At 38.2% G+C, this 10,477-nt stretch overlaps 1 pseudogene; it reads left to right on the plus strand.

The window, feature by feature from the left end:
• The first annotated feature begins 7,036 nt into the window (after positions 1 to 7,036).
• On the plus strand, positions 7,037 to 7,577 carry LOC146633514 (immunoglobulin heavy variable 3-30-3 pseudogene; annotated as a pseudogene).
• The last annotated feature ends 2,900 nt before the right edge of the window (positions 7,578 to 10,477 follow it).

Raw genomic sequence — 10,477 nt, forward strand, 5'->3', positions numbered from 1 at the left:
AGTCAAAACACGAGTAGGCTTCATAAGCGTGGTCTTCCTCTTCTCTCTGAAACACCGCGTCAAATTTTGCAAGTAGTATTTCCATACCGTCATCTTTGTCCAAATCTTCCGCGGGTATCTCCATGGCCGTTTCTCTGGCTCTTCCCTCGAGCCCCAGCGCCACCGCGAGTGCCTGTTTCTTTTTATCCAGCTCCGTAACTCGTCTCCAGATATTGACTTCATTCTTCCAGCATTCGTATGGCCTGGCTTCATCAAGCTTTGGTGGTACTTTGTAATTGGAAAACATCCTCTGCTACCAATGTTAACTCAAAAGACACGACGTCGTACTCTCATTCACAGCGCTTTATTCGTTCCGCCATTTTTCATAACAACAACAACAATCTTTATTTATAGAGCACATTTAAAAACCAACGGCATGCCAAAGTGCTTAACATAGAACAAATTAACACAAGTATAATCAGAGTCATAAAAATAAAAGTGTAGAATTATGTTCACAGGAAAAAGCCACCAATAGAAAAAATATAACTATAGCACATAGCTATAGCACAATATAACTATGCCATCAACACACAATGGGGATAAGACATACACAGCGCAAATAAAAAGCAAGATAGGAAAATTTGTAAAATAAATCACTGCAGACAAGGCCAGCATTTAACTGGTAGAAAACGCAAGATTAAACAAATACGTTTTAAGCCGTGATTTAAAAGATTGAATAGAGTCAGACGCCCGAATGCCAATCGGAAGGCTGTTCCACAACTCTGGTGCGGCCAGGGCAAACGCTCGATCACCTCTAGACTTCAGCCGAGATCTAGGCCGCACCAACAGTAACTGTGAGGATGATCTTAAAGCCCTAGCAGGAACATATAAGCTTAAGAGTTCCTTAAGATAGCTCGGTGCTGTGTTATTAGTGATTTTAAAAGTAAACAGCAGAATTTTAAATTGGATACGGTATCATACTAACAACAACAACAACACTTCGCGGGCAACAGTACTCTCGCGATAAAACAGAAAATAACAAGTTAACAAGTATATCGTAAAATACACTAAAAGAGCTAAACTGTTTTATGCAGCCTGTTCATGTGAGCTAATTTAACTTTTGTGTTTGTAATACAAGATGCTCAAAAAAAACCCAAATAAACAAAAACGTCTGTGGGGAGGAGTTAATGCAAAACTTGGATGTCTTAAACCTGCTTGTCCTGCAGAAGTTGACAGATTTCAAACAGCAGTGGTCACACAGTTTAGAGTGATGGATCTAAGAAGAGGGCTCCTACTTTTGATGATTTTATGGGCAGGTGAGTGATTTCACTAATGTTAAGTCAAACTTGTCGCCAACAACTAATCAACTTTCTGCATGTAACTTGTTCTGACAGGTGTTGATGGTCAGACTCTGACACAATCTGAACCAGTAGTTAAAAGACCTGGAGATTCTCATACACTGACCTGTACAGGTTCTGGATTCACATTTAGTGGCTACTGGATGCACTGGGTCAGACAGGCTCCTGGAAAAGGACTGGAGTGGGTTGCAACTATCCAAGTTACTAGCACATACTACTCTCAGTCAGTTCGAGGCCGGTTTACCATCTCCAGAGACAACACCAGACAGCAGGTGTATTTGCAGATGAACAGCCTGAAGACTGAAGATTCTGCTGTTTATTATTGTGCTCGAGAACCACAGTGACAGCTGCGGGCTGAGCAGCTGTACAAAATCCTGCCATGATTCATTTTTATTGTATTAGTGGATCCCAAGGAAGAGCTACGTGCTTATGTTTATTTCAAAATCAGAATATCTTTATTGCCATTGTACTAAAAATTTGTTGCAATACTTTACAGTTGCTTCATTCACAATATTGCACTAGTCCCTCTAATTCTTATTCCCAGTAAAGTCTGCAAAGGACGTAGATCATCACTTAGTTACACATTGTTTAATCCTCAAAGATGACAATCAAGAAAATATAACCTTAATACATCCATCATTAGTTATTATGAAAGTGTTAAAAAATACCCTAAAATGTTATTCTTTTAACCCGAAATTGTATGATTTTTATTATAGTGACTCAAAATACACAAAAAGAAAAATACTTTAAAATTGTATTTTCTTTTACAGGTGCTGCAATTTGTTTGTAAACTGTGCCTGTCCAAGGTCAAATTTAACCAGTATCTATTGAAACAGAGGATAGAGCTATTGGTGTATGTTGGTTGTTTCAGGAAATCTGTGAAACTGTACATGCTGTTTTTGTGTCTGTATGGGGCAGTGGTGACAGTAATCACATTTGCTCAGCTTCTTTGAAGAATCTCAAAACAGTTAAATAGTAAAACAGCATGAAAACCTGTTCACAAACAATATGACTACACCACTGTGCTCTAAAGTCCATCACACATGAATGGTTTTCCAGTGCATTGAGCAATGCATACCATCTAACGAACCCTTATACTCCAAGGGTGTAGTGACCAAGGGACCAAGTGATCAAGAAAAGCCATCAATGTGCTTTCACAAGTAAGGTGTAATAGCACCAAAAATTCAGCTGGACCCAGTCTAATAGTGTTCTTAAATCAGTTTATGTGATACCTGTACTTTGTATATTGTAGTAATTTTTACTGATTGTGTTTTGTGATTTTTGTTATGTTGTTTGCATTTTTCTGTATTTTGTGCGTGAATAAAATTTTTGATCTATTTTTTTTTATTGTTTTTGTTGGTTTTATGTCATTTTTCTTCTTCTTCTTCTTCTTCTTCTTCTCTTTTTGGATGACATTTGTGTGCCTGTCTGTGAACCAGGTTTTTCAGTAGGAACAATACAATGACTGAAGTGAACTGAACTAAATTAATGAATAAATCAAATGTATTGAAAAATCTAAATGTGAACTGTAAGAGGATAATTGCCACATCTACATCAGCTCTTTCCTTCTACTTCTCTCCTTTAATGTTCACATGACCCTCTCTGTAATTAACAATCCCTGTATTATCTCTTTCCGGAATATCAAGAATATAAATCTTGATATCCTTTCCTCTGCTTTTTCTAGCTGCTTGTCTTCTAACAACTTAGCTATTCAAGAGGACCTGGTACTTTTTTATAATCATAGCCTTAGTAGTATTTTAAATTCCCTGGCTCCACAAAAAACCAGAACTGTACTTTTTTCTCGCTCTGCACCCTGGTACACCCCTGAACTCCGGCTACTGAAAGCTAAAGGCCGACAGCTTGAACGTCTCTATAAGAAAACTGGCCTTACTATTCATAAGGATATGTTTAATAACCACGTTCTGTTTTACCAGGAATGTATTAGTCAAACCAAATCTGCTTATTACTCTGCTATTGTCTGCTCAAGTGAGAACTCTACCAAGACCCTTTTCTCACTATTCAACTCTTTTAACAGGCCACCTGATTCTCTCCCTGCTCATCTCTATTCATCTAACTTCTGTGATGCTCTAATGCTATTCTTTATTGATAAAATTCATAAAATACACTTAGACCTGGACCCTAATGCTCAATGTAGCTTCTCTGTCCTAACTTCTCCCCCTTCTCACTTCCTCTCTTTTTTTCAACTTCCATCCTTAGCTGATATTGCTGATCTCATCCATAAATCAAAGCCTTCTACCTGCCAGCTCGATCCTATCCCCACTGTCCTCGTCAAAGCCTGCTTACTCCCTCTCCTTCCCCTCATATCTGCTATTATTCACTCTTCACTCACCACTGGAACTGTTCCTGCTTCCTTCAAAGTTGCTGCTATTACCCCAATTCTGAAAAAAACTGGTCTAGATCCCAACAACTTTAATAATTTTCGTCCTATCTCCAATCTACCATTTCTCTCAAAAATCCTTGAAAGAATAGTTGCTTCACAAGTCCATCTTCACCTAACTGATAATAACCTTTACGAACAGTTCCAGTCCGGCTTTCGTCCTCTACATAGCACTGAAACTGCTCTTATAAAAATAACAAACGACCTTCTTATAGCAGCTGATTCTGGTCTCCTCTCCATCCTTATCCTTCTTGATCTGAGTGCAGCTTTTGACACCATCTCTCATCCCATTCTCCTTAGCAGATTAGCTTCTATTGGTCTCTCTCACACTCCACTAGCCTGGTTTAAATCATACCTATCTGACCGCACTCAGTTCATTCAATTAAAATCCTTCACTTCTCAGCTTTCTCCTTTATCCACTGGGGTGCCCCAGGGATCTGTCCTCGGGCCCCTTCTTTTCATCATCTACCTTCTTTCACTCGGACATATTTTTCGTAAATATAATATTCAGTTCCACTGCTACGCCGATGACACCCAGCTCTATCTCTCTACCAAACCTGACTCTACTCTTCCTCCACCCTCCCTCATCCTCTGTCTAGCTGAACTTAATTCTTGGTTCTCCTCCAACTTTCTTAAACTCAACAGCAATAAATCGGAACTTCTTCTGGTTGGCACTAAACGACTGCTATCCAGAATTAACAATTTCTCTCTCACCATCAATAACTCGCTGGTCCCTATCTCTCCCTCTGTGAAAAGCTTGGGTGTCATTCTCGATAGCACATTATCCTTTAACTCACATATCAATAATATTACACGTGCAGCATATTTCCAACTCCGTAACATTAATCGCCTCCGCCCCTTCCTCACACCTCACGCCACTGCCATTCTCATCCATAATCTTGTTATCTCTAGAATTGACTACTGCAACTCATTATTATTTGGCCTTACACAAAAATCTATCAACAAGCTCCAACGTGTCCAGAACTCTGCTGCCCGTATTATTACTAGGACTTCTTCTACCCACCACATCTCCCCAATCCTGAAGCAACTTCACTGGCTCCCGGTCAAATTTCGCATCCATTTTAAAATAATTCTGTATACATTCAAGGCTATTCATTCTCTCTCTCCACCGTACCTCTCTGACTTATTACAGATGAAGCTCCCATCCCGCTGCCTCAGATCTTCATCTTCTCTTTCTCTCTCTGTTCCCTCTGCTCGTCTGATCACAATGGGAGGGAGGGCCTTTAGCTGCTCTGCCCCTCGACTTTGGAATTCCCTACCCCCGGACCTCAGAAATATTAGTTCATTCTCTCTTTTTAAGTCCACCCTCAAAACTCATCTGTTTAAAATTGCCTATTCTTAAATTTCTGTATGTTTTAACTTTTATCTTCTATTTTTATCATTGTGTATATTTCCAGTTTTTATCTGTTGTACAGTGTCCTTGGGTGCTTTGAAAGGCGCTATTTAAATAAAATGTATTATTATTATTATTATTATTATTAAGGAGGAGTCAATGCAAAACCTGGCTGTCTTGAACCTACTTATGTGACTGCAGGGAAGACGAGAGTGTGGGGTCATAATTCAGTTTGACATGATGGACATAACGAGAGGACTGCTGCTTTTTATCACTTGGGCAGTTTCACTGATACTGAGTTATATTTGCCTTCAAACAATTAACCAGTTTACGGCAAGTGACTGTTTTGGTTGTTTAACAGGTGTTGAAGGTCAGACTCTGACACAATCTGAACCAGTAGTTAAAAGACCTGGAGAATCTCATAGACTGACCTGTACAGGTTCTGGATTCACATTCAGTGACTACTGGATGCACTGGGTCAGACAGGCTCCTGGAAAAGGACCGGAGTGGGTTGCTGGGATCAGTGAGACTAGTGGTTATATCCACTACTCTCAGTCAGTTCAAGGCCGGTTTACTATCTCCAGAGACAACAGCAAACAGCAGGTGTATCTGCAGATGAACAGCCTAAAGACTGAAGATTCTGCTGTTTATTATTGTGCCCGACAACCACAGTGACCAGGATGGAACCAAATCATTTATGGTTTAAACAGATATCAAACAAATAGTTTTCAAAGGTTTTCAGTCAAGGTCACATCATGACAGTTGAAGAAATTATCTTCCTGTCAGCTTTAATTTCAGGTGGGTGAAGTCAAGCTGAAGTCAAGAAGTCAAGAAGAAAAGCACCTTACGTTATTTAAACTCTGCACCACCATCAGTTCACTGGTAAATGTAGATGAGTTTCTTAGAGCAAATAAAACACAACATGTATTTTAAACATAAATGATTCATATTATGCACTCAACCCATTTTTATATGGAATTCTGCAAAGTATACAAAGGCTAATCCATTAAAAAACACACACAAACAAACAAAAACTGAGCAATACAAACTAACAAATGATCAAACAAACACATAATTCAACTGGCCATCTCCCTTTCAAAATCTTAGTTATGTCCAGTGTTTATTTTTAGAATCCTTCTAAACACTCCTTCAGACGTCTGTCTAAAGATGTGGTGATGAGACTGGAGTGTCCAACTATAAATAGACTGAATAACTTTAAGTGTAAGAATCCACAGATTAAAGCCTAAAGCCAGCATGTCAGGTGACAGGTGAGACCATGAGTATGCTTCTTTTTTTTTTTTACAATTCACATGTTTTTGTTTCATGAATTTATAATTTTATTTAACAAATAAAAGTAAATTCTATTGCATATTCATCACATCTTTAATGAATACAAAGAAATGTACGAGACAAAAACATATAATTTACGCATCATTTATGGTGCTGTATTTAGCATTACAATTAGGCTTCTGATGCAGTCTGTTAGTTGTGTGTGTATTTAGCTAATGTTACAGAATGAGAGAAAGTATAACCCAGGTACATCCCAGGGAGAGAAAAGGATGACAGATAATTTATTTCAGGAAATGTTTTGTTTAAATGCATAGACTGCTTTGATAAACTGTCTGATATATGATCTAGGTGAAGTTAAATAAGTGTGAAGTTGTGTTTTTACATATTGTGAAAAAACAATAAAAAAAAAACAAGCAAACTAATCTATTTATTACTAAGCATATCACATCTTCTCAATAAATTATTTAAAATTAAGACTATACACTTCTGCTATACTCTTTCATAAGAATATAAAGCAAATATTTGCTAATCACATGATTCTGTTTCTCTCTGTGAAGTCAGGCAAACATTTTGGGAAATGCCAAAAATGTTAATTTAGATAAACATGATTTTAAAAAAAGCCTTTATTATTCTTTACTCTTTAGATACTAGACACAAATGTCTGAGAGGAGGAGTCAATGCAAAAACACAGAGAGCTTCTTCATATCTGACTGCAGGGATGATGACAGAAATCAGACTCATCTCAACATGATGGACTGCAGGACAGGACTGCTGTTTTTAACTCTCTGCTTGGCAGGTTAAGAGTTGTTTTTTTGATGGTCTAAAATAATCTGTTACATGCTTTAAAGTTGTGTGCGTCATTCATTTTCTCATTATTTTTATAGGTGTTAATGGTCAGACTCTGACAGAATCTGAACCAGCAGTTAAACAACCTGGAGAGTCTCACAGATTGACCTGTACAACATCTGGACTCTCATTCAGCAGCTACTATATGACCTGGATCAGACAGGCTCCTGGAAAAGGACTGGAGTGGATTGCTCTTATCAGTAATGGCGGTAGTAGCATCTACTACTCTCAGCCAGTCAGAGGCCATTTTACCATCTCCAGAGACGACAGCAGAGAGCAGCTGTATCTGCAGATGAACAGCCTGAAGACTGAAGATTCTGCTGTTTATTATTGTGCCCGAGAGTCACAGTGATAGAAGTTGGTTAAGCAGCTGTACAAAATCCTTCAGGTTTTATTTTATTGCCTCCTCACCTTCAATAAAACAGAACAACTTTACTCCCAATGTAAATCAATAAATGACATGAAAACTGACGGACCTTTACTGACAGTCTGCACATATATTTGTTACATTACCTCCTCGATACTTTAAAAAAAGTCTGACTAGCAACAAATGTCCCCAGTTCAGTAAATAATTTAGGGAGATGAGGCCCATAAAAATGTGATATTCAAGAGTTTCTCCAAGAAATGGCATTACATATTTAAAACTCTTTTTTTTCTTCTTGCAGGAGTTTGGAGTGAGATCAAACTGGAGTAGTCTCCCTCTGAGGTGAAAAGACCCGGAGAGAGAGTGAAGATGTCATGTATCATATCTGGTTATGACCTGACAAGCTATTATTTGCACTGGATACGACAGAGGCCGGGCAGAGCTCTGGAGTGGATTGGTAGGATGGACACAGGCTCAAACTCTGCTGACTATGCCAGTTCTTTTCAAAGTCGTTTCATCATAACTGAAGAAGAGTCCAGCAGCAGACAGTACCTTGAAATCAGGAGCCTGACAGCAGAAGATTCTGCTGCTTACATCTGTGAAAGACAAAAGCACAGCGACTCTGATGAAATGAAACGAGAAAATTTTTACTTCTTTTGAAAAGAGTCTTTTGAATTACGATGGGGAGAGTTCATTACATCATATGCTTTTATAAAAAAATAAAGAATAGAGAATAAGTTGTTTAAGTGAGTTTTGCATACCAAAAGGCTCCAGACGGAATATTTCATACAAATATTTTAATTTTAGTTTTCTTGGTTATATGCGTTATATTCTTTATTGTGTAATTTCACAGGAATGCTTTATTCATTATTCTATTCTTTTTATTCATGATCACATGCTTTTTTTCTCACTCAAGTTTGGAGTGAGATCAAACTGGAGCAGAATCCCTCAGTGGTGAAAAGACCTGGAGAAAGAGTGAAGATGTCATGTATCCTATCTTGTTATAGACTCACAGGTTACAATGTTGGCTGGATACAACAGAGCCCAGGGGGAGCTCTGGAGTGGATTGGGTGGATGAACACAAGAAGAAACTCTGCTACCTATGGCAGTAAAAATTTAACTATAATTTAACCTGGAGCCAAACCATATCTTGAGGGGTGGGGGGTGACAGACAGAGGCTGACCATAAACAAAACTAACACTTACAAAACATTGATATGGAATTTGTGAAGCAAACGTTTTTTGTTTTTTTTATGATGAGTGGTTGAAAAAAAAAAGACTAAATGACTCTTCTACCATTTTCTAGGGCCCCTTTCAGTCATGGGGCCTTCCCTTAACGAATATATGATGATTTATGTATTTTTTTTTTAATCCTTTGGTCTCTGGTGAGTTTTCTTTTTTCAGAAGTTTCCAGCAAAGTCTGTCATCTGACAGAGAAAGAAAGCTCTGAAAGAGCATCAGAAGCAGCAGTGTTCACAATGAAGGGAATGAAAAATATAATAATCTGGGGTTTATTATTTGTTCTGACTATTCATGGTAAGAAATTTAGAGCTACAAAGACCATTTTTGTGATAACATGATTATTTTCATTTCTTTAATCTTAATTACAGATGTTTGGTGTGATATCAGACTGGACCAGCCTCCCTCTGAGGACAAAAGACCTGGAGAGACTGTGAAGATTTCATGTGTCACATCTGGTTATACAATGACAAGTTACGGCATTAACTGGATACGACAAAAACCTGGGAAAGCTTTGGAGTGGATGGGGTGGATAAACACAGCTACGACTGTTGCTAGCTACGCCAGTGCCTTTCAAAACCGATTCACCTTTACTCAAGATGTTCCGAGCAGCACTCAGTACCTCGAGATCAAGAGTCTGACAGCTGAAGATTCTGCTGTTTACTTCTGTGCTCTACTCCACAGTGACTGAAAATAGAAGAGCAGCCGTGCAAAAACCTCAACTAGCCACGTGACTTTGATGAGCTCTGCACAAGCAAAATGACTATTTTGGATCCATACCTGATTTTACTAGAACATGACAGTTATCCATAGAAATTAGTTCAGTTATCAACTTCGTTATTGCAATTAGTTATTTTCAGTACTGATAATTTTTAAGATGAAAAGGTGATGAATAGTTTTTTCCCTAACAGATCTATGATCAAGAATCTCCTCCAGCAGAGTCACACATATCAACTTTTACATTCTCTCAATTCATATCCAGTGAATGACCACATCAGACACTGAATCAAACAGCATCTCAGAAAAGGACTGAAGTTTTTTAAAAGTTCCTTTTAATATGAAGACACGTCCAGGCAGGCCCAAGCTCACCAGCCATCTGCCACAACCTGTTGTGGTAAAGAATATACATTATACACTATGACTAATAATACCTTTCATTTACTGTAAAGGCAATATGACTTCATGATGTCCTTCCTGTTATAACCAGTCACAATTTGACTGCAGTAATACATAAAGTTTATATTTTTCACCAAGTAAGGACCAAGTCAGTTATTTTTCAGTAATGTGTTTCATATGAGGAGGAGTCTAATTTAAACAATAGCTCTATTCAGCTCAAAGGACAGCAAAAACCAAAAACTAACACTATGGACTAAAGAGTCTGCTGGTTTTATCTTTCTACTGGACAGGTGAAGATTTTCTCTTACTAGTTTTGATATAAATTGTTTTTGTTTCTGACCTGACTTAATTCATGGGGTTTAAAAAAACATTTTAAGCAGAAAGTGATGGTTAAACAGAATATGAAATCATTAAAAGGCCTGGAGAGTCCCACGGATTGATCTGTACAGCCTCTGGATTCGCCTTCAGCAGCAGCTTATCCTACTTAATACTGCCAGTCAGTTCAGGGTAGATTCACCGTCTCCAGAGATGATT

The sequence above is a fragment of the Diplotaxodon limnothrissa genome, linkage group LG4 (genome assembly GCF_057381915.1).
Source record: "Diplotaxodon limnothrissa isolate DT_005_m linkage group LG4, D_limnothrissa_male_GT1.1, whole genome shotgun sequence".
Classification (NCBI taxonomy): Eukaryota; Metazoa; Chordata; class Actinopteri; order Cichliformes; family Cichlidae; genus Diplotaxodon; species Diplotaxodon limnothrissa.